At 51.5% G+C, this 23,716-nt stretch overlaps 1 protein-coding gene across 1 annotated transcript in view; it reads right to left on the minus strand.

The window, feature by feature from the left end:
* The window catches only part of LOC106492169 (semaphorin-3D-like), a 32,532-nt gene extending 18,780 nt beyond the window's left edge, over positions 1-13,752 (minus strand). The window contains exon 1 of the mRNA XM_013951951.2: positions 13,672-13,752. The gene's annotated coding sequence lies outside the window, so the exon portion shown is untranslated. The remainder of the gene's footprint in view (positions 1-13,671) is intronic.
* Positions 13,753-23,716: the final 9,964 nt, after the last annotated feature.

Below are 23,716 nucleotides of genomic sequence, written 5' to 3' on the forward strand. Positions count from 1 at the left end.
TTGTGTGCAGTCCCCTGGGACAGCTCCTTTGCTGACTTTTTCCCTCGCCTTTATTGTAGTTAACCAGTTACAGCCTAAAACTGTGCAGATCTAACTGCCATCCACCATCGCAGCCCTCACCTAGATAAACTCAAGCCAGGTGGCTTTTTAGGGGACACATGCTGAAACGGGAGAGAGCAGGCGACACCACTGCACTAACAGTTATTCTCTGCCAGATGAAGGTTAGAGTCTCAGTCTTTCCCCAGTTCCCTTTATCCTCCAGGCAGGACGGGTACGTTCATCCTCAACACACCACAAAAGGTCTGCTTGATTTCAGTGGCCATACGCCCAGCGCTCTGCAGCTAGTGTGAGGGCTTGGCAGCACAGGAGTGGTTTAGCACCAAGACCTACTAACACTGGTGTGGGTTTGCTGGGTTGGTGCTGAAGGAAAAGATTAGTTCAAAGCCGTCAAAGCCCAGTCTTTGGGTCACTCACTCCTCGTCCATGCCAGTCTCTCCAGCATCACACATGTACATGTTCCCCTTCCTACTTTGCTCATACTCTGGCCAGTGCAACATGCTGCTGCTCTGTACTGGTGTCTCCTACCTGTCCCAGGAGACCTGGCACTACCCTGGATGAGACCTCACGGTGGGTGCTGCACCATTTGTTGTATCATACTTTAGCCTTGGGTTGTTTTCCAAGGCTCCCAAACCACCTCTCCCCTGTGCAGACTTTCTGAGCTCCCAGTTTGGCAGGCCCGTCGCTGTCTATAAAAAAATGATTAGGGGTTTTGCTAGGTTTAAATTGCTCATTCGTTGATACACTGATCATGGAGAGAGGTATTCTCAGGCCACACTGGTGCTCTGCAGCATGGTGACACGCAGGGGAGCAAGGTTCAGCCTTTGGGGTTAAGCTGTGCCTAGTCAACACATGTAGAGATGCACATGCACCATGTTCCCACCTTGTAAGCACTGAGCTACTAATCCCACCTACGTACAATGTTTTTTTTTTCCTCTCATCTTTTGGTTCCCTGCTCCAGAACTGTGCCTTTGAGATATTAGTACCAAGGTCCTTTCCCTCCCCCCACTGCCATACTCACTCCCAGGTGAGAAGTGAACTTACTGAAAATGAGCAGCAGCCACACAGACCGGAGGGAATGGGCGCTGGTGACTGGCACGTCACTGCAGCTTCAGGATCAGCTAATGCTGGGTGCTGCTGCCTTTACTTTACCCACAAACACATTCCTGCCCTGCAGAGGTAAAGAGCAGCTTTCCTGTGCTGTGGGAACTCTAGCGGTTTTAGCCTTTCCAAAATGCACCAAGTTCATCCATAAAGCAGGGACTGAAGCAGAGCCTCCCAGATCTGTTCTCCCACTGACCCATGGCCACGGCCTGAATGAACAGTGTTATCCCAGAGGTCATCTCAAGGACATGACCGGGATTTGACAAAGATTTTATGCCAATGTACATATGGTTGCTGGAGAACTTGGCCTCTAATTGCAGCTTTCTATAAACGGAGCAGGGCCTGCGCTAGGCTTAGGTTTGGGGACAGCAGTTGACACTGGGAGGAACCTTTCATGACCCAAAGCTCCAGGATATTCCAGGGTGGGCCCAGGATTCTGCAAATGGCAGGCAGGGCACAGCTCCCTCCCTCTGGGACATACTCACGCACAGGCCACAGAACAAACGTTAGGGAGCAGCAAAAATGTTTTGCATGCCTGCGGCATGGGCTGAAGCAGTGGGGCAGGAGTGCACGCTCACACAAACTGTTTGGCTGTGCCAGCACTTTGTTTCCTTCCCCTGTGGATGCCAAAGGAAGGTTTTATTGCAACAGGAGTGGGAGCCACATGCAGAATGAACCCACAGATCAAAGCAATGCCTTGGCAGAGCTGTGTGCAGGGTCAGAAGAGTTGGAGATGTTGCTGGAGGGGATTAAAGCGGACCAGGAAAGAGAAATTTGTTGGAAGATAACTTCCAGTAAGAAAGGCTTCTCCTATAATCCCTTGTATCATGTGTCTCCCGAGCCTGGCTCCCCTCAGGGCTCCCCCCCACCAGTGCCACGGAAGGCCACAAAGCAGGCAGCAGTGAGGAACTTGGCACGTCCATCCTCTGATGCCCAGCTAAAAACCCATCTTCCTCTCGGAGGGAATTGCCTGGTTTTGTCTGCAAGGCCTGGAGTGGAGGCATCCTTAGCTGTGCCAGTTTGACTGGGTAAAGTGGCTGGAAACACGCAGTGGGGTCACGGCCCCTTCCTATAAACCTCGGCCCAAATATTCCTGGAGGTGAAGAGCTTGTCACAGGCAGAGTTTACACTGAGAGGGGGAGAGCGGGTGTCTAGTGGATGGAAACAAGCTGCGGATGATGGATCCAGGGTTAAATTAAACACTCCCGACAGCTTTAAATAATCAACTGTCCTGAGCTACAACTATTTCTATCTCAGTTTGGAGAGTGAATTGCTGATGAGAGCAGACTGCTGGGGTGAGGGGATTTCTGTGGGTTTGGCTTTGGAGTCTGGGTTAAGGCAGTGAAGATTTCATACCCTGGGCACCATGAGGGCCTGAGGGAGAGGAAGCATTTTGCAGCCCCTGTTTTATGGGGAGTGGCAGTAACATTTTTGATGGAATTCAGCCCTTTAAACCAACTCCTCCGTCTGCTTTCTTGTTCTGACACACACACACACACACACACACACACACACGCACTACCAGTGCCTGTACAGCCAGGCATGATCACAGGAGAAGACACGCACACCTTGTAACCCTGCCTCACACTGCTCTCTGTGCACCCTACGGTGCTCCAACCCCCCCCCCCGCCCATGGTGGCCCTATGTCGCCCCATGAATGCATCTTTACTTGGTCTGTAAAGTACTCGGCTATTCCAGCCCTGCTTCCACACACCTCACCCCCAAAACGAGACCTGCCCCCACAGACTCAAATCCTCCTCTGAACAACGCCTGCTTCTTCCTCCTGCAGCGGCTGTGCTCCAACCCAGAGCACAGTGGCCAGCCCTACAGTGCAGTCATTCTCCAGCCCCCTCTGCCCAGGCTCACGGCTGCTGTGGTAACACCAGCCCACCACAGGCTGGCCTGCAGCCAGGAGGGTCTTTGTATAGGCACTGAGCAGCCATGGATGGTGACCTTGATCAGGCACTACAGCCCTGGGTTGAATTTGTACCAGCAGTCCGAGAGATGCCCTAGCCCCATTAGCTATGCTGTGCCTTTCCTTCCCCTTTCTTCTGCGAGAGATGTGCAGAAGTCTAACAGATTTAAGGCTCTGGACTGTCATCTAAATTCACCATTCCACGCCACTGCGCTGAGCTTTTCCTTTGCTTATTCATGAAAGGACTGATTTCCCTCTGACAGTGCCTGTTTTCTGTGATGCCATGAATAGTGTAACAACTACCCAAATTTTAGAGCGGGAAAGGCCATGGCAGTAGATTTATCAGGCTATGGATTATCATCTCCCAAGATAGAAGGGCATGCTGAACTTGAGCTTTTTAGCAATCCTATTGCACTAACATCAGATCCCTCGTGCTTCCTCCCTGCCCAGCACAGCCTGGCATGTGCTCTACCAGTCTCACAGGCCCCAATTGTTTCCTAGCTAATCTGCAAACTCCATTTGCAGAATATTGCCTTCTTGAGTTACACTTTAGGCCCGGCCAGGCCATGGCCAGGAGTTAAAGTGCAGGGCCCCAACAGCTGGGGGACCTCAAGGGAGCAGCCATCAGAGAGCTGGGGGGAGGAACGGGGCTGCACTGTGGTGTGAGCATTAAACCTCAGCAATCCTCCCTGCATGGGGAAGAAAACCCTGTGCTAGACCTCATTTAGCTACCTCACTAGCCAGTTATGTGAGATGGGAGAGTTTCAGAGAGCTGAAATCCCCACGTGGGGCTGGCACTATATGAGACTCACAAACAGATAAGCTCCCATAGCTCCCAAGATGATGTCTTGAGATCCAAGCCTCTTGCTCTGGGGGCTCGCTGCTTGAGGCTGTCCTGACTTCCCCAAGAGAAACTCTGCAATGAAGTTGGAGGTGCAAATAAATTCCACTCCAGCTGGAAGGGACTAAGTGCTGCTCTGGCATTTTGGGGAAACAGGAGAAAGGAGTCTCACTCCTGCAAAGAAACTGAGGTGCAAAACCAGAGGAGCACTTCAAAGCTGCAAAGCAGACTCCTAACTCCCTGCGCAGACAAGGCTCTCCCACAGCCAGGCCTCAGCTGACAGCAAGGAGGAGAGGCAGACAGGATAGCTGTGCCTCTCCACCACAGGGGTCTCCCCCTCTCCCTCCCCTGGTTCAGCCTGTCTGTGCCCATTTGTGCACACTATTTGTGGGGCTGGTGTCTGCACATGGCATGGTGTGTGCTGTGCAAATGCTGGTCCACACGTGCAGGGAGAGTACACAGCGGGATCTATCAGTCACATGTCTTGGCATGCACCTCTGTGTGCGTATAGATGGGTCTTTTTCATAAAGAGATGCCTGTCCTGCTTCCTGCCCACGCAGGCCTGCAGCACAGAAATCCTCCCTGTTCAGCGCAGGGTTTTGGTTGTTTCCCTCCATCTCATGCAGCATGATGGATTCCCCAGCAGCTGCTGCTCCTGCTTCCCAGGGGGAGGCAGCTGTTGTCCTTTTCCAAAGGAGAGGACAAAGCCACTGGGGCCCTTGGCTCCCTCAGTGCCTTCCCCCAATGCCGCTGGGCTGCTGCAGCAGTGACTCCAAGGAAGCTTGCAGTGCTGAGCTGTGTGTGGAAAGGGGATGGTGGCACCCCATGCCTCTAACACGGTATCGGAGTAAGGAGCACGAAAGCCAGAACCAGAGTTTGGGTGGCACCAGGCACCATGGTGTGCACTGGGAAATGGCAGGGTTTAATTGAAACCCTCAGTAACACAGGTCGCACGTGCCCAACAGCACACGGCCCACGCAGAGCCCTAAAGGCCAGCCGACGAGGGGAAGCGAGAGGAAAGGGTGCATTTCTGCAGTTTGAATAGAGGAATTGTTAAACGGCGGAACAACACTGAGGTTGCTCAAGCTTCTCTCACATTTCTCTGCCATCGCACGGCAGGCCTGGCCAGCAGGCCCTGTTCCAGCCGGGAGATCTCCTGACAGCCTCCTACAGTCCTGCCTTGTGAGATTAAAGACTACGATCACAATTATCCCCTGATCACTGTTTCTTGCCAACCGCTGATGCCGAAGCGTGCCAAGCACTGAGAGCATGAAGGAATGAGTTCCAGCTGCTGCTGGCACACGCCGGCCCCTTCAGACGGGCTGAGTTAGCTTTGCCCCATCTGCACTTCATCCCTGCCTCGCAGAAGGGCTCCTTGCTAACAGGTATGTGATAACAACAATTAGGGCAGAGACAACTCCGCTGCATTCAGTGCGGTAACCCGGCAGGTCTTGGTAGTATCAGCAGGACTTTTCCGCCTGTTTCAACACTTGGGAGCATGAACTCTTTGTCCACTTTTTTATTTCTTATCTGTTCTGATGTAAAAAGATTCCCGGTCCCTGAGAACTGGTGTATTATGTAAAGTGCACCCCACCTGCACCTCTGCATGAACATGGACCTTAGGGACTTGGACGCTATAGCTGACCAGCTCAGGGAGTGAGCTCTGCAACTGGTTTCACTTTTTTTCTCCACTGAAGCATTGACAAAGTCGTGTCCATCACAGGCTGTGAACTTGTCCATCAGAGCTATTCAGTGATCTTGGCAAATCCCATCTGTCTCTGCTCTTTTGTGCTGAAAGGAATTTTCCACCTGTTTGGGGAGGGTAAGTGGGATCTGGGCTCAACTGCTTACCTTGAGGGGAGAAAATCTTTATGTTTGGAATGTACAATACAGCTTCTCCTCTAAAGGTATTCTTACCAGGCCCATGCATGGCCATGGTATTAATAACTGTATATAAGGGCATGAAGAGCTGTCTTCCTTTTAACAATCTGCTAATTCCTTTCTAGGGAAGCCACTTGCTCCCTCCCTGTGCATGGCTCAGCCCATACCTTTTCCTTGCTCCTGTGAGACAGTTAGTTTAGAGAGAAGTGTGATCTATATCTCGACTCCCAGAAGTCAGGCTGGGAAGGTGTCCCAGCAGCTGAGCTTGTCTCAGTGCACGGCCATGGGCCGAACAGTTTGTCCTGTGCTTTCAGGTTCCCTCAGGGCTTTGTTGGTCTGTCTGAATGTGTTGCTCGGGCCAGGTAGTACTTGTCAAAGGTAACCCCAGCTATTCCTCCCTCTAATTCACCTCAAGGCCATCCAGCAGAGCAAACTGGTACAGGGAGGTACCAGAAGGAACAGGCCTGCCCGCAGGTTGGCAGCGAGCTGAGAGGAGTCATTCCAATAGCAGAAGGGTCTTGGCTGACTGACCTACACTTCCAAATGGGAGTCGTTTGCAGCCTGTCCCTCATGCCAAAGCAAATAACCTGTTCACAACCAGTGAGCAGGGAAAGCAGGAAAGCACAGTGCAGGTCCACCTTGCAAGTCTCTGGTCCCCTAAAAAGCTTTCGGAGTACAGGGTGCTTCAGGTGCCTCAGAACTGCTGAGTCCAGGCAGATACAACTCACGGGAAATCACTCATACAGGGGGTTCTTGGGACTTGGGGCTGGGCCCAGAGCACCCTCCAGCTGTCCCCTCACCATACCAGCGCCACATTTCCACACCTCAGTTTGCGGCTTTTGCAACTGCATCCCCAGCACCAAGCAGTGCTGAAGTCCTGTTGCCAAACTCCCAGCTTAGGTAAGCGGTTGTGGGAAGCTGCCCAGTCCAAGACTTCACGGAGGGGGGTAAACCACGACAGGAAGCCAGCTGGCAGCTGTGCAGAGGCATATTCAGAGGAAGAAGGCTGGGCTCCTCCCCAAACAAAGCAGAGGGTCACAGAGGTGAGACAAGTGCGTAGCAATTGTGTCTCACGCTAGGCAGGCAACGTGGCCTCATTTCCTGGCTGTTCCTTCAGTTCCTCACTGTGGGGAACCGCTGGCCCCAAAAGACAGTGTGATGTCAGCTGGTCCCGCTCTGAAAGCCCTGCCTCAGAACAGGTCACACCACTGCCCAGAGCTACAGCGTGTGCAGCGTTGAGGTTGAGGGTATTGGCCACTCTGGTCTACCCCAGCTCTCTGCTTTCAGTAGCCTGGGAGCTGTCATACAACTAATCTCAGCCCATCTATTAGAAGGCAGCAGTGGATTTACTTAGCATATTAAACCTACCGCCTAATGGAGTTGAGAAGCTTAAAATTCTTTCATGTTTGTGAAGGGACGTGCCATCCTCTAATGGTGTGTTAAAGTACCCAAATAAGGTATCAAAGAGCCTCTATCCTGCCCACTCTGCTAATGGGCCAGATCCCCAAAGCCTCAGGAGTCTCCAGAGGCACAGCCACATTCCTGAGAGCCATTTATACTAAGATGCCAGCACATGGGCTGAAACCGACACTTGTCACCTGTCCACCACATGGCCTGATATTCAATACAGCATTTGAAAGGCTCAAGGAGTTTTACCCCACTGAGGAGCCGTTTTTTGAACTTCAGACTTTTCAAGCTGGATCTAGCTGCATCGTGAATGTGGTAAAATCCAGCAGAGGCTCCCCAGGGCTGAGAGTCAGAGAGCATTCTAGCCAGGAGACAGGTTTGCTAGCGCTTCTCCCCCCAGCCTGACTGAAGAGCCTCTGCTGGGGAGAGTGGGTGGGTGACACCCAGGGTTTTCGTATAGAGCCCTTCACCTCTAGGTCACTGGCTCTAGCCTGGGCAGAGTCAGTTGTCACCTAGTGCGACTGCTGGTCCTTCAGTGGCCACTGGAAAAGAGGTGGCAGCCACGGTTAGGGTCCTTGTGGGCACATATCAACATCCTAATGGGCCTCTCTGTAGTACCCCAGGAGAAAGGCCGCGGGCGGGAGACAGCTGCATCCTCAGAGGTATTTCAGCTCTGATACAAGAGAAACAGCCTTGGGGGACAGGAGAAGCATCCCTGCTCCATGGACAGACAGGCTGCAGTCTTCTCCAGGGCTCTCCAGCCAGTTGCTATTGCTACCTTAAGCTGCCAAGATGTTTTGCAGTGTATTTAGATGATTTGTAGAGCACACTTACTTGCCAAACTTCATTCATAACAGAATTATCACTCTGCACCTCCAGACCTGTTGGACAGGGGTGCTCAGCACCTCTCAGAGAGCAGTGGGGGGCTCTGCAGTTCCCCACCTATAAAACCAGGGCCATTCTCACGCAGGAGCTGGCTGTGAAGCACCTGCTCCTTAGCTCAGTGACCCAGCTCATTGGATTCACTATTGCTAGCCAGTGTCATGAAATTACATGACTGCGTGTTGCACTCCCAGGGACTCTCTCTGTCCCAGCTGAGGTCGCCTGCCTCCCCCCTGACACTTGAAAGCTCTGCAGTGTTTTCTTTTAATCAAAAGGAACCCTGCTCTTTGCCCTCCCTTGGCCCACTGCACTAATTGGAACAGGCTGAGCAGGCGTGGGGGGCTTTGCCAGAGAAAGTATTTTAATGAGGATGAAGGGTTCCTGCACTGTTATCTGCTTCTTCTCAGAGCCTCTTGGCTGCAACTGCTTGGTAATTACAGCTTGGATTCCCTGGTAAGCTCTCTGACTTGCATGACTTGGACCCCTGCAGAGCACCATGCTTCTGCAGCCTCTGACAAGAGCTGCCCTTTTCTCTGGCACACTGCTGCCTGCATCTCCACACTAATGGGTAGGACGTGCTATTCAGAGCGTCAGTCTTCCTGCTGCTTTTGAATGGCATTGCTGTTGAATTAGTCTCAGTGTCTCTCTTGGACTGGGAGGGGTAATGGGAGAGCAGGAGGTAGAAGAGAGACACTTTTAACTGACCAGAAGCCAAAGGGACACATTTTTGCCTAATGGTTGCCCTGATTAGCTCCAGAATTGCTGAGCAAATCTGCAGTCCCTACCCAAGCAACTCTGCCAGAGAAGGCAAGGGGGTGCTTTTCTGGAGTAATAAGTGCTGGATCTGGCCCAGCTGCAGCCTTCATGGAGGGTTTTTCCTAGGAATTAGTGACCAGCTGAGAGACTGCAGATGGATGTCAGGCCATTCACCCCATTTGGCCATTCATTCATTCTTCCCCAGGAGAGACACTCTGTCCCAGGTCAACTTTAGGGTGAGCTGAAAACGAAGGCACATTTGTCAGGCATTAGGACAGTTCAGTTGCTGACCAGCTGAGTTAGCTTCTGAGAGAAAAGAAACAGGGCACTCTTCTGGCGGCAGCAGCATGCTTTAAGGCAGACAGCTCCCCTTGTTGCGACCGTTGAACATATTAGTCAAAACAGAGAAAACTCAACTCTGTGCCTCAGGTGGTTGTAAGTAGGAAAAACCTCTTTACACCAGGACTCCTAATGCCAGTATCCCCAGCTGACTTGCCTGATTTGAACAGTGCAGTACAGCGGTAAAGACCACTGTGTACCATGCCTAGTGTATTGCTTACAAAGACACACAGTTCCTGCCCAGTTCCTACTGCATCTGAAGGTCTCTTAGACCTTAATGTACTTATCCCCAAGGCATGCCAGGGTGAAAAGCCACTGTGACTAACGTTGTCCCAATGGGGAATTGAAGCACAGATGGGCTAAGTGACCTGCTAGTGGCCAAAAAAGGATCAGTAGCAGGGCAGGCAGCGAATACAAGTATCCCGTATTCTTCTAAATAGCAGATCATCCTCCTGTTGCACAGACCTGAGCTTTGAGAAAGCTCAGAGCTGAGCCTGACTCTACCACTGCCCATGTGTGAGTGAGCATGTAGGCTTCAGCATGCAGTGGCACAGCTGTCACTGAGGGACTGTGCACAAGCATGCACCGTGGGAAGAGCAGCTCTCTCAGTGGACAATGGACAGATTGAAACCGAAAGCCATTTTCTTTCATGCCTCAAAATACTCTGTTCAAATTAGCTGACATCAGTGATCTCCTCCTGGAAAACAGGGAAATTAACCTGAGCTTGATGGTGGGAGAAGCAAAGTAGTTTCTGCACACAATAAATGGCAACTTGCCAGTGTGCTGGACAAGAACAATAACTCCGCATGGACATGTTCTTGTGAACTGCATTGTTTTAGGGAAACCATATCCTGGGCAGGCTCCCAGTTCAACTCGGTGTGACATTCGCAACAATTACGCTCTACGCCGCGCAATACAGCTAGTGGAGCTGAATTGTGTTGGCCCAAGCAACGTGCGTGGAGTGCGTGCAGGTACAGCATAGTCAGGGTGTATTTGAGACTATATGGGGTCGCTGAGCACTGAGAAGTCATATCCACATGTGCCAATATTCATATAATGCTCACATCCATGAATAATAAAGGCTTATCTCTGCACTGTTCTGCAGAGGATACATACTAGTGGCAGCCCAGAGCCTCAGGACTCAGAGCCTTAGGTTTGCTGGCCTCTCTGTTCAGTCTCAGTACTGCCAGATTTGCAGTGCTCCCTCTATGGTCTCATGAAATCACTGTAATTCCTTGATATCTAACTACTAATAGATGCAGGACTTTAATGGCTGTGATTTGGAATAGTCTATAGGGACAACGTGTTTAGGGAGACAGAATGATTTGGCCCCCTATGATCTGATCCCAGTCCTGCAACCTTATGCTGGTCACTTTGCCACTCTGTGCTTCATTTTTCCCAGGCAAAAAGAAAAGGAGAAGGTACACCCAACGTCTGTGAACAAGGCATTAAGTGGGAAGTAAATGAGGAGCCAAAGAGGACTAAAGTTTGAGACCTCTTCCAAAATGGATAATGCTGTTTTCCTCCTCTTTCATGTTGCAACTTGTCCTCTGCAGGAGCTACTTGCCATCTGGAGGAGAGTGGAGTGGGCCCTGCTGAGCAGACCTCTTCCCAGTGGAAGGCTCCTCAAAATGCGCAGGTAGGGTACGATAGGTCTACTTTGCCGAGTCCGCTCCATCCCCCAGCTGAAAGCCATTCCCAGCCTCACCCCAAGGCCAGCAGGGTACTGAGCTGATTCAGCTCTATGTTTTTGACATACTTGTTTCCAATATCAGGTTCATATCTGGGAGAGCAAGTATCTGTAAAGACCCCAGTTACCCTGGGCTCTCTGAGACACCTCTTGCTGTAATCCCAGCTGGGAGTGGGGATAGACCAAACTTGGAGGAAGAGGCAGCTCTGAGAGTTCGGGAGCCAACGTTTACGATAAATCTTCATCCTTGCTGTAAACAGTCTCTGAGAGGGTGTCACAGGAGCACAGCAGAGAGTGAGGAAGCCAGAAACACTCGCCTATGATAACATCTGCCAGCCTTGTTGGCTCAAGGGCTTGGTTTTTGCAAAGAACAGCATTAGCAGTGAGTTCTGCTGTGAATCCTGTCCTAATGGGCTTGCCTCCTGCTCCTTCTGTTTGAATTCAGTGCTGCTGAAAGCTGCCTGCTTGGCAGCCCTGCAGCCTCACATTGCCTCTTATCTATCAAACAGAGATGGCTCAGACAGTAGCACCCCTTCTCCGGCCTCCACGTACAAACTGCACCTTGGTATTTGGGAGAACAATTTACATCCTTGGGGGTTTCCTGTTTAATTCTCAGCTTAAGGAACTGGACCGAATGAATCCTGTCTTGCATCTTTGTGGAATTCAGTGAGATTAGATTAGGGATGAATTCTTCCCATATTTCTTAAAGAGCTTGATATCTCTGCCCTGGCTTTCAAACTGACTTCCCCATCTTGGCCTATAAATCATAAGGTTGTTTGTTTCTCTGTCATTTTCTATACTGTTGACTCAACAGGAGAAATCTATACATTACAGTAAGCTATCAGCTCTTGCTCCCTCTCTCTCTCTCTTTCACGCACACAGGCACAAGCACAGCCCGCAACACCTCCGTCAGCACTACCCACTCTCTGGTCTCTGTTCTGTGGGACAAGCTGTCAAGTCAGATACCCATGAGGACTGCCAAACTACCCTCACTTTGAAGTCTGTACTAGGACTGTCCAGCGGAAAGCTCAGGCGCGCTCCACCTGGCAAAGGCAGAGCTCCCCGCAGCTAGCGGGTGGGTGGTGGGGCAGGCATGGGTGCACGACAGCCCCCGCGCAGCAGCCGATGGTGTGCATCCCTAGGAAAGGGGCTGGCGCTGAGCACACTGTGCTGTGCGGCTCAGCGGAGACTGGTGTCTTCTGTGGGAGCTCCGTGTGGGTTAAGTCTGAGATGAAGGAAAATCCCGCAAAGCGGCACGTCCCTGTTGCCAAAGTCTAGGAAAGTTAGTTAACAGGCTTTGGGCCTCTTTAAACATCCCGGTCTGCAATTCTATGGCCATTTCCCCTAGAGCACTTTCTCTTCCTCCCTTGGGCCTGAGGCTGCATCGAGAAAATGGTAGTTTCTAGTTTAGCAGAGGTTTCATGCCAGCTAATCAGTGGCTAGATTAATCCAGCCTCATACATGCAGTGATTCCTTATGGGCAATAAACATCTTAACTAAACACAGCCATGGCAACAACCTGAGGCTTGGGGCTTAACGAAGCCCAGCTATATCCTGCCTATTAAATGCTTCCCTTCAATTTTCCCTGGATAGTGCATCCTTCAATCAGTCTGCTAGGCTGTTGTGAGGACTGCTGCGCTTTCAGAAGCTTTAGGTTGCATCAGAGGTGGTCTTATTTCAAGGACAAGAAGAAATAACTCTCTTCTTTTGTCTTAATTTAAGTAAGTTTGCAAAATGCTTTGTGATTTCTATATATAAACATGGATGTATGTATATGTATTATAGATATATTTCTATCTATAAACAAACATTTATTCTTCTTCCTTACATTTTCAAACTGAGTGTCACCAAACTGTTGTACTGAAATATCCACCTCTTTCTAAATTCTACAGCAGTGTAAGACTCTCCAGCCTCCCAGTCATCAATAACCAGGTTCTGAAATACTTACAAGCTGAAGGGTTATTAGTTAAATGATTCCTTTAGAGAGCACTTTGCATTTCTCCAGCTCTGTTTCTTTTCTGCCTGCTATACTGTATGTCCCAAAGTTTCTGAGAACTGAGGCATTGCAGGGAGGGAGGTTCGACAGCTGGCTTGAAGAAGCTGGATTTTTCGGTACTGATAAATTTCATTAAATCCAAGTAAGGAATAATTCCTTCTATGGACTGCAGAGGGAATTTTTCTCCTCAGACCAAGGCTGTCAGAACTGCTAGAATGCAAATGACTGATTTTTATTTGGGGGTGGGGGAAATCCGACAAAGCAGTCTTTGACCAGTGGAAAGGTCCCCAGATTGGACTAACCATTCAGTGAAAATCTGTCCCATACGGGATTTCAAGCTGCCAAAACTTCGCAGCAGAAAATAAGAGCATCAAAGTCAAGAAGCCACAGAAAAAAACAGCTTTGAAAATAAACAGTTCTACCATAATAATAAAACCTTTCTGAATCCAAGTTAAGGCATTAATCATAAAAAACCAGGCTTCCTATGAACTTTTTCGTCACATAGTATGGCAAACTGAGGGACAGAATAATCTGTTCTCTTAGAGCTTTGAAAAAGAGAACTGACTCATAAACTCTTCTGCTCATAGACATAAAATGCAACAAGCAGACTTTAAAGCCAGTCATGCACTCACTCACAGTGGGTCAAACCTGGTTTAACCACCTGGTCTGTGCTGGAGCTGCTCTGAGTTGATCCCACTGGAAATGAGAGCATAGTTTGGTCTCAGTGGGGGAGAAACAATACAGAATATTCCAGCCTATTCTGCCAAGTACGCTAACAATTAAAACATTTCTTCGCTACTCACCAGCCAAGAAGCCTGTCGGATCTCACCGGTGGTGCGCTGCTGTCACTTCAGCGGCGAAGCGCCCCTGCTGCGAGCTCACCAGCTTCCCCTGCATTGCCTCCAGCAAAACAAAAGCACCTGAAGTTTGCAGGCAGCAGGGTGGAGTCGGGAGGAGTTATGTCATCTGGAGGCAGCCTTCATTCATAAAACTAGTCCAAGCTGTTGGCAAACCATCTGTTCCACTTCTTTATGTCACGCTCAGCCCTAATCCTCCTTGGCCCTCCCCTATCTGTGGGCAGCAAATGCCATCTAGTGGTAGATGCATTAATTTATCCGTGTAAGTGGTGGCTCTAGGCTTTGTGTGTGTAAACTGGCTGTCGATCATATCATACACACGGCTCTAAGTCTTGCATTAAGTTATAGAAAAAATATGTTGCTTTTCTCCAGAATATTTCATTCTTGGAGAAAACCTAATGGGAGTGAAATATTAAAACAGCCCATCAGATAAGCACTGTATATCTCTCTTCTGTTATAAATGGGAAAATTGAAATGTGGATGCTGTGGACCCGATTTTTAAAGGTATTTAGGCACCATCCCCCTGCTGCCTGGCATATGTGATTTAGAAAGAAAGAAAGAAAAAAAAAAAAAACTCTTTTCCACAAGTGTCTCAAGAGGCTAAACATTATGGAAAGAAAAATCTTGTGGAAATTTGGAATGTTTTGAACTATTAACAGCTGTGTCTGCATCAGCAATAGCACCATACAATGCGAGCAGCCTGTAAAGCTGAGGACCCAATGTATGTACTATACATTTGTCAGGGTTTCTGTTTTTACTCCAGACAAGCTCTAGTCTTGTCCTGTAGAGTGAACGCCCTTTAGCGGCTGGAGAGCATTAGGTGCATCCCTGGAGCACATCTGATTTAGTTTCACCTGAAAGGAATCCAGCTCATGCTCTCCCAAGACTGAGCTCTCCAAGACTGCTCCAGGATGCAATCCAAAGTGGGGACAGTTGGCGGTTTTGAAAGTGCACCCCTGATCCAAACTAATATGCTAAAGTAGATATATCCCGATGGGGCTTTTGTGTAAAAGGACTTTACCATCTACATGACCAAGGCCTTGAGTGCTGATCAATCCATTTCTTAAGTAAGTCCTAATAATAGTAAGGACCCAAGTGAGCTGCCCAAGAGCATATGGAGGGTTTCAGGACCCTGAACAGCCCTGAGCAGCCTCACTTGGGCTTGGGCTCCCCCCCACACACACACACCAGCACACTCTCTACCCCCTTGGTCGGGGAGCTCCATTTAAGCTCAGGCCTGGGCCACCAGGCCTTGCCTGAGCTATGTCTGTGCTCTGCTCTGGGTCCTGACTTGCTGACCGGTCTTCCTGGACGGACTTCAGGCTGATGTTGCAGGAAGCCTTATCTCTGGCCTTGCCTCTTGGATGTACCTGGGACCATGTTATAAGCGGCCTTGTCTCCAGTCATGTCTCCTGCTTGTCTGTGGCTGTTGGTGGGACCTGCCACTAACCCCAACCTGGTGGTGCTGGTGCTTGGGTCCTCTGGGGCTATGCCCTGGCTGGTGAGGGCACTGCCTGCGCTGGGGTGACTCTCGGCTCTGGGCTTGCTCTCCTCTGCAGAGCAGCCCTGCTCTTTTGCTCCTCAGACGAAGGGAACCCAGAACACCCAATTCCAGGCACTCCAGCTGCTCAGGCAGATCCTCTCCTTCCTTCTGGATCAAACCAGCACGATGCAATATGAAGTAATGATAGATGTACATAGACAGGCATGCTGCAGGATACAAGTTGTTCCCGAGGGTTCTTTATAACAATGGTGTTTGTAAGGTGATGACTGAAGGTGGCTCCAGGGAGTAAACGTGAAGTTTTAATCCAGCTCTCTGCTGTCTCTGGACAAGCCCATCCTTCCATTGTGTTGGATCTGGGATTCTGTCTCTGGGCGTGTAATGTTCTCATTTTCCAGCTTCCTTAAAGCACACCCAAGTGCTCTGCAGAAAAGCAAGATGTACTTTAACAGTTGGAAATCCTCAGCGGTTCTATCCTGCATAGGAAATAGGGGAATCCTGGCCAGACTTTTGAGCTGCTGGAGATGGCATACAAATAACTCCTGACCTTGGGATCTTGAGAATCGTTTAGGGAAGGTGACATATCTACAGGTTGCAAGAGAATATAAGGCTAAATGCAAAAATATCCACCCACTGCTAGGGTGGATAGTTTATATTTCCTGGACAGAAGACTCTAGAAAAAGACAATTTGAGACTGCACTGTTAAAGAAATCCAACATTCAGAAGAAAAAGAGAACAGCTAGATACATGTATAAAGTGGAAAAGTGGAGCCACTAGATTTCAGCACGTAGGATTTGTTCAAAGACAGGGCTGTTCGGTTCAGCCCACTGGTCACCATGAGCTAGCAGAACTCCATCTCCGCCTACAGCTCCCACAGGGCTTGTATGAGCTTCTCTACTGCTCAGACGCGTTATCACCAAGAGAAAGGATGGAGATCCTGAGCCTTCTTTCCCTCTTGTTCTTCCTGGTCTGCTGGGATCAGGGGCCAGCTATCGTGGTAGGCCCCCACTGTAGTTTTGCATCCTCCCTTGGGAGCATCCCAGGCTGACCACGCAGCAGCACTAGATGAGCTCCCGCTTTCTTTCGCCGCAGCTGTTCATCTGAGCAAACTTTGCCTCAAATACCTCGCCTGATGGCGATGCCTGGTTCGGAGTGAGCTACTGAGGCCTGCCAGCGGCATGCTCCGCTGGGGAAAGCTGGACCAGCCCGCAGGGCGCGCGGCAGTGGCCATTACGCAGGGACCTTCAGAGGCGCGTGGCAGCGCTTTCAGCAGCGGGGCGCGGGGAGGCAGCCCCGAGCAGCGCTGGCAGAGAACAGGGGGAAGTGTGTGTGTGTGCAGGTCGGGGGGGATGGAGAAAAGGGGAAATGCCGAAGAAATGATCGCGCAGTGACAGGGAAATGAGGGGAAAATGACTGGAAAGGATGAGAAAGTGGTAATGACGAAGGAAAGGGGAACTGATAGGAAATAGAATTGTGGGGAATTGAAGGGGAAAGACAAAGATAAGGGTTAAACGACGGGGAGGGGATATAGAAAGGTGGCAATGATGGCCAATAAAGAGAAATACCAGAGAAACGAGAGGAAATTACCGGAAAAGAAAGAAAGCAGAAGGGAGGCCCTCCTCACTGCTACCAGACTCCTGCAGGAGACGCCACCTTGCGTGAATCTCTGTCTGAGGGCGTCCAAACTGTCCCGAAGCTCCGCAACCGCTGCCGGCCGGCAGGGCAGCGAGGCGAATTGGAATGGTGCCCTTCCAGTGTCTCGTGCGCAGGCAGGGAGGAAGGGAAGCAGCCCGCTGGGGTTTGGATAGCCATGGTGAACATTTGCCCTTGGTACGTCCTTCTGTCTTTGCGCTGGGGGCACTGGAAGCGGCACCCGGCGGAGCAGAGAGCCTGTCCCTGCGGGAGAGACACAAGCAGCACGAGCAGGGCACTGCTGCTGGGCACGTGCCACCCCAACGACCAGTGCTTGCGTGGGGGACGTTGCTGGGCCGAGTACGCTGGGGTGGCTGAGAAGAGAAGGTGAAGACCCTTGTGGGGCAGTCCTGGCGCCACTGGGCAAAAATGGGGCAGAAAGCACGGAGCGTTCCCTTCTGCCCTGTGCCCCAGGCCCCACAGCTGCGTGGGGAGGAGCCCACGGGCTGCGGTGCTGAGCCCTGATGTGCTACCTCACCAGAGAGGCATGCCATCTGCCAGCCAAGGGGAGTTACCTTGTCCTGCAAGGGGAGATTTGGAGACCCCTGAACCTCCCCAGGCCCATCCCCAGGAGTGACCAGCAGTCTCTCAGCTGTGCTGGGAGATCCACAGCACATTTCGTTTGCCAGGTTCCTGCTTTGCCTTTATCCCAGGGCTGGTGTCGGGGAGGGGCGAGCGGGATTGTGTTCTCCTCACGTGGTGGCAAGACCTTCCCCAGAGCACTCTTGCTAAGGGCCAGCTTTGGCAAGCTGGTGAGCGACTGGGCCATGTGCCTCCGGCCTTGCTGGCCCCAGAAGGCTGGTGGGCTGAGAGGGGGTGAAGGGGAAGCGTTTGCTGAAGCCGGGGGGGGGGATTTGGAGCTTCCTTTGGATGACAGGAGGAGGGTACATGCTGCCTTGTCCAAGGTGATGGCTTCTCAGGGCAGGCAGAGTGATACTGCTTTTTATTAACAGGGGTGATTCACTGTGAGGTAGGCAGTATGGACTGGAGAGAGGAAGAAAATGACAGAAGCTTTTCTCCCCTCAAAGCTCACGTGATGGCTGGGGCAATTTGTCCTCAGGCAGTGCTGGAATCGCCCCTCACTCCCACCACAGGGAGCAGAGAAGATTGCTCTGCCGGCTGGGAGCAGGACAGTGCCTGGTAGACATTCCCTCTTTGTCTGCTTCTGATTTCTCTGTGCAACAAGGTCAGCACCCCAAGCCATTGCTGGTCCAACTCAGCTGGCCTGACCCAAGCAGAGGAGTCAGTGTGCACCATGTTTGGAGAAGTCCTGTGAGGGGCCACCAGACTGGGTGGTCTTAAGCTGCCTTGCTGAAGCCAAATGTGGCTCCAGAAAGATCTCTTTGGTAAAGACTTGATCCCCAGGGATTTCCTTCCCCAGCAGCGTTGCAGAGAAGCCCTTGCAGGTCTTGAGGCTTGCCCCAGTGATGGTGGAGATGCACCCAGAGCCCTTGCTGCCCTGGAGGTATACATGCTCCGCACCCTGGACACAGGCCTGGCTGCCCACAGGACGGCACCAGCCCTGCACCACGGGCCCTGCTCATGGCTGGGCTGCAAGGGACCGTGTGCAGGCTGCTGCAGTCCCTGCAGACCCCCTGTGCTAGAGCATCATGTCCAGGCTCAGGACCTGCTGGAGATGAGCCGTTCTGCCAGGCGTTAATGAGGCTGGGGGTAGCTACGGACAGAGCTAAGCTGTGGTTTGGAACACGCTGGTACGAAAGGGCTGGCTGTGCAGGGCTGGTGTGAGAGCACAGCACAGAGGAAAACCACCCCCTGCCTTCCCCAGGTGTGTGCACTGGATGGTTTAGGGCAAGCTGGGCCCTGCAGAGGGATTGGGATGCCCCAGGAAGGAGCCATGGGCCCTGGAGAGCTGCAGGCAATGCAGGGCAGCTGGCAGCAGTTCCTGCCTCTCCCTCGCTGCCTGCCTGCCTCTCCCAGGAGCTGGGAGTCCTCCCTGCACAAACCCTCCTCCCAGGGCGGGTGGTTCCACATGGGCAGGAGCTACCTGGGGAGGAAGAGGATGAAAGCTCTGCCAGGGCTTTTCTCGCTCTCTCTCTCTCTCTCTCTCTCTCTCTCTCTCTCTCTCCCTCCTTCCCTGGGGATTCTCCTATCCCTGAATGCCCCCAAAGTGCACAGGGGAATGGAGCCTGGAGAGGGCTTCTGCTTTTGATGCTCTGCCTGTAGCCAGCACTGCTGACTCGGATCTAGATGCTCTCCCCTCGGCTGCTGCAATTCCTTTGACTTCCTTGGGTTTGCAGCAGCCTCTCTGGAGCTGGAACTTGTGCGACTGCTTTTCTTCATTAGGACGAGGACACCAGTGTTGGGTTGTTGCATATTAGCTCTCCTCCTCCTTCTTGTTTTTCAGGTGACCTGAACCATGGACTGGGATATGTTGCATGTAAACATTCCCTCAGACATACTTCGGTTTTCGTCTGTGCAGTAACAGGAGTTTAGCCATAGCTAGCCTTGATGGGCTTGTGTTGTGTGGTGTCAGCCCTGGGGAAGCATACCCAGAGTATGCTCACTGAGCAGGGCTTTTGCCTGTGATCCAGGGGAAGGTGGATCTTTACTTGTGGAGGATCTCCCCTAGCCGGCAGCAGAGACTCAGGTAAGGAGCTGGATCTGCCTCCCAGACCTTCTCTGTAAATCATGTCAGGATAGCTATTTGCTTTGGGGTTGTAATGAGTGTTTTGTGTGCAAGTTGGCAGTCGTTTCCACTTTTCTGTGCTGGCAGTAGTTGTGTGTTTAAGTCTCTAAATGAGGGTTCCTATGAAGTAAGTGCATCAGGTGTCTTCCAAGTGACCCCGTGACATGGGTCCCTGAAAGCTCCACGCTTGCGGGGTGAGGCAGCGCCAGCTGGAGCAAAGGCTTGTGCTGGCACTGTCCTGGTGTTCGCTGCTGGCTGCCATGGGCAGAAGCTGCCTCCTGTTACTAGTTTGTGAATTCCTTCAAGCCTTGACTGCTGGGCTAGTGAGAAGTTCCTTGTGCAGACACATGACCGTTATTTGGGCTCCTCCCAACCTCTAACTCACTGAGTCATGGGGACAGGTCTCTGGAGGCTGAAGGTAAGGGCAGTGATGGCACAGGGATCCCAAGTCTGCCTCCTAGCTTTAATTTGTAACCCAGTTTCTGAAATACAGAACAAGCGCATTGTCCACCTTGAGAGCAGTGAAATGTCCTTCCTGGGCATTGTGGCCACACTTTGGCAAAACAAATAAGAATTCATAGCTAGAAACAACCCGGTCTGAGGTGCTGCCTTTAGCCTACCTAAGCAGATAACCGTAATGAGGGCTGATAGCTGTGAAATGAGGTTTGGGCAGAGGAAGAGACGGTTGCTGCCAGCCAGGCCTGGCCCTCCTGGGGCAGAGGGCTGCTATGCAAGCTGGGGGGGCCCAAGGCTGTGCTTGTGGGACAGTTCTTTCCTGGGCATGGTCAAGGGGCCAGGGAAGTGCCTTCGTTTTAATCCCCCCAGCCTGCGATGTCTTGCTTGGCAGTGGCAGGAAGCTTTTTGTGTTTGTGTGGTCAGTTATGGTGTCTCCTCCGAGAAGTGCACATCAAGCGCAGCAGAAGGTGCCACAGGTGCCATTGCAGGGCAAGGAGTGCTCCTGGCTGTAAGAGCAGAGCAGGGGGTCAGAAGGCTGCAAAGCTGTTGCCCATTTGTTGCTTTTTCAGCTGTGCTGGGGAGAACGGAGGAATTTTTGTCTGTGTTTGTGTCTGCTTGGTCCCCACTAGGGTCCGTGGACGTTTTTGTGTTGAAGGGCTCTGTGGCAGAGGTGAAAGGTAGAAAAGAAGATATGCAGGATGTGCATATACTGAATACCATCACCGAGGAGTGCCAGCCTCTGTCCTCTCAGATGGCCACGGGCCCAGCCTGCCGGAGGCAGAGGATGAAGCTGTTGAGAGTGGTTATCACAAAGGGGTGAAGGGCCCCAGTTCGCTGAGCCTGCGGCACCAGTTCCTCTTGCTTTGAGCAGCTGATGCTCTCAACTGCAGCCTGCGGTGTGGTGTGTGTTGCGGGCTTATTACTGGAAAATCTGAATTGAATTCTTTGCCTTACTCTGTGCCCCTGAGCAAGATGTATGGCTGGTTTCATGAGCCTCTCGTTTTGAGGCACTGAATTACTGAGCGTGGCTGAGCATCCATGGCATCTCATACGTCTGGCTGTTGGGCCTCAGGGATCTGAACTTAAACATGGCAGTTTAGAGGGTCTGAGGTTAATTTTGGCTAATCAAACCTTGCTTTGGGGTCTTGCAGCAAGAAAAATCCCAATTACAGCAGTGGAGAACATGGATACTTGAAGAAGAGAAATTATCAGGTATCAAAGTCTCATCTGAAGGGTAGGTCTCTTGGCAAATAATAGATTTTTATTTTGTTGTTTTTCGTTTTTTCTGAAAGCACATTGTCAAGCATCATCCTGCTGCTATATTTAGCTTTTAAATTAACTCTTCTGAGCACTTTGTTTGCGGAGGGGTTGAACTTCTCAGCCCAGTTGTGAGGAATGTTGTGCCAGCGAAGGACTGGGCACCTTTGCACTGATGTCTGTGTCATGCTGTGGGCAGGCTGCAACGTTGCAGTGCTCCTGGGAGGAAACGTTTCGCTGCTGTTAGGCCAAATCGTGGTCCCTGGCCTCTTGTCTATCCCTTACCTCCTGGGGTGGGGAAGATGTGAGGAAGCTTTTACTGCTTGTACATGTAAATACAGGTGTGTCTGGGCCTGGGGACTGTGGTCCCTTTCTGTGCAATATGGAGCACAGCGTTTTCCCCCTCTGATTCAGGAAGAAGAGGCTGTGAGGGCGCCAGTGTATTCATCTCTTCTGGCTACTGATCTCTCCTAACCGGTCTACATTAATGTTTGCTCCCTCATAGCTCCTGTGCCTCATTCTTGGCTATTATTGATGCCTATGGGGGAGCCTGTGCCTCAAAATTTGTAGCACAGCCTGCATGACAACTGAAGGAATCTCCTAGATGGGAGAGAAGGGGGATAGCAGTGTGTGTTTTAAGCAAGCATGACCTTTTATGACCTGCAATTGCGGCTGTCATCCAGGGAATGAGTTGGTTCAGACACGGTCCTGCAGTGCCTGTTGCTTATTGCTGCAGATCCGTTGCGTGCAGGGACTGTGCAGTGACTGGAGGGACAGGGCGGTTGCAAGGTGACAACCATAGGCACAAAGGTCCTGAGAGTGGTTGTGGATCCCACTGCAGGTGCTGCAACGTGCCATTGCCATCTCCCAGATGGAAATCTCAGGAGTGCAGCTTCTTGAGGAAGACAAGAGTTAAACCAGGCACCTGTCCCTTCAGGGGGTACGTCACAGGCTGTGCGTGTCACTTTGCAGGGCTGGGGCACACCCTGGGCTCATGGCTGCACCCACAGGTGGGCACTAGGCACCATCAAACTAGAGGTTAAGAGCACAGTCCCTATTCTCCTTGTCTGATAGGTGAGGTATCACTATGGAGGAAATTGCAAAAAGAAGCTTTTTGGTCACCTTCACACACAGGGATGGAGGATTTCTAAAGCAAGGTCCCCTGCCAGTGAAGTAGATGCTTCCCAGATGCTTGTATTTCTTAGCCTGCGTTTCCCAAGCCTTGGTTCTGACAAGCAAAGGAAGCACCAGGCTGCCTCTGCACTTTGCCAGGGACCCGCTGACCACATCGAGCTGAGCCGTTCCCAGCTGTGGCTCTGCTGGTGGCTGGCTGAGCATCACTGGAGCCACAGCATGCCACTTCTAAGCTTGTTTCCTAGGGTGTGTTTGCAAGCCAGTTCCCTGCCCTAGGAGTAGATGCATGCGGAGACGGGGACTACAGTGTGACCCAGAATCAGGCTCTGCCCTTCCCAGAGCACCCAAGATGCTGTCTCTTTACACAGACGTGGCATGTAACTGAAGTGGCACTTTGTCCTGCATGAAATGGGGCCTCTGCCTGTGTTAACAGCACAAAGTTTGACAGAGGGGCATGTTCATAGAGTAGCTCTTTGCAGGGCTGCTCTGAGTGGCCCTCTCCAGAACCGCTTCCCTGTTAGCAGGCGTGTGCCACCCTGAGCACCAGCTTCTGCCGAGGCAGGACAACATCACTAGTGCTAAATTAGGGGGTTTAATGTCTTGCATTGTAAGCAGAGCAGAAAAGCCCATGGCTGAAGTCATGACTCATCTGACAGACCTCAACTCAGAGAGGGAGGTGTTGCTGGCAAGGAGACATGTCCCAGTGTAAAGAGCAGCTGTGAGGAGCCCCCCCAAGTACTTGGAGCCTTTTCTTCCACCGCAGGGAAGGGCTGTGGTGTAGCTTTGCTCAGCAAGCCACCACGGTTGCACCAAGATGTGGATTCCGCCCCCCACCCCATGCTTGGAAATGCCTTGGAAATCCTTCCCCCTTTTCCCTCTGCTGGGAGCAATCGGCACAGCTGCTTCTCTTTCCAGCAGAACAAGCACATCCCCAAGGGAGAAGAGAAACTAGAAGCAGGTGCCAGACATGAAGCTGCCTGTAACAGGCCGGCCAACGAAGCGGTGCGGTGCGGGTCAGTGAACAACGTTGCACTCACAGTGCAACAGATCATGCACCAAGGGAACGAGATGCAGCAGCAGGACCCTGAGCCCCTGTGGTGGAGCTCAAGCATTGACAGGTTAGTGTGCAAATGTGCCGGCACACAGGGTGTCCTCTTGGCCACCCATCACTCTAGAGAAAAGCTCTGTCTCCTAGTGTTAGGTCCCTGCGCCAGCGCTGTCTTATCTATGGCAAGGGGTGCTACTGTGGATCAGCCTGTTGAAATCTCTTGTCTCATTCAACCCCTTTCCACACACACCCCAGG

Source organism: Apteryx mantelli, chromosome 12, assembly GCF_036417845.1.
Source record: "Apteryx mantelli isolate bAptMan1 chromosome 12, bAptMan1.hap1, whole genome shotgun sequence".
NCBI lineage: Eukaryota > Metazoa > Chordata > Aves > Apterygiformes > Apterygidae > Apteryx > Apteryx mantelli.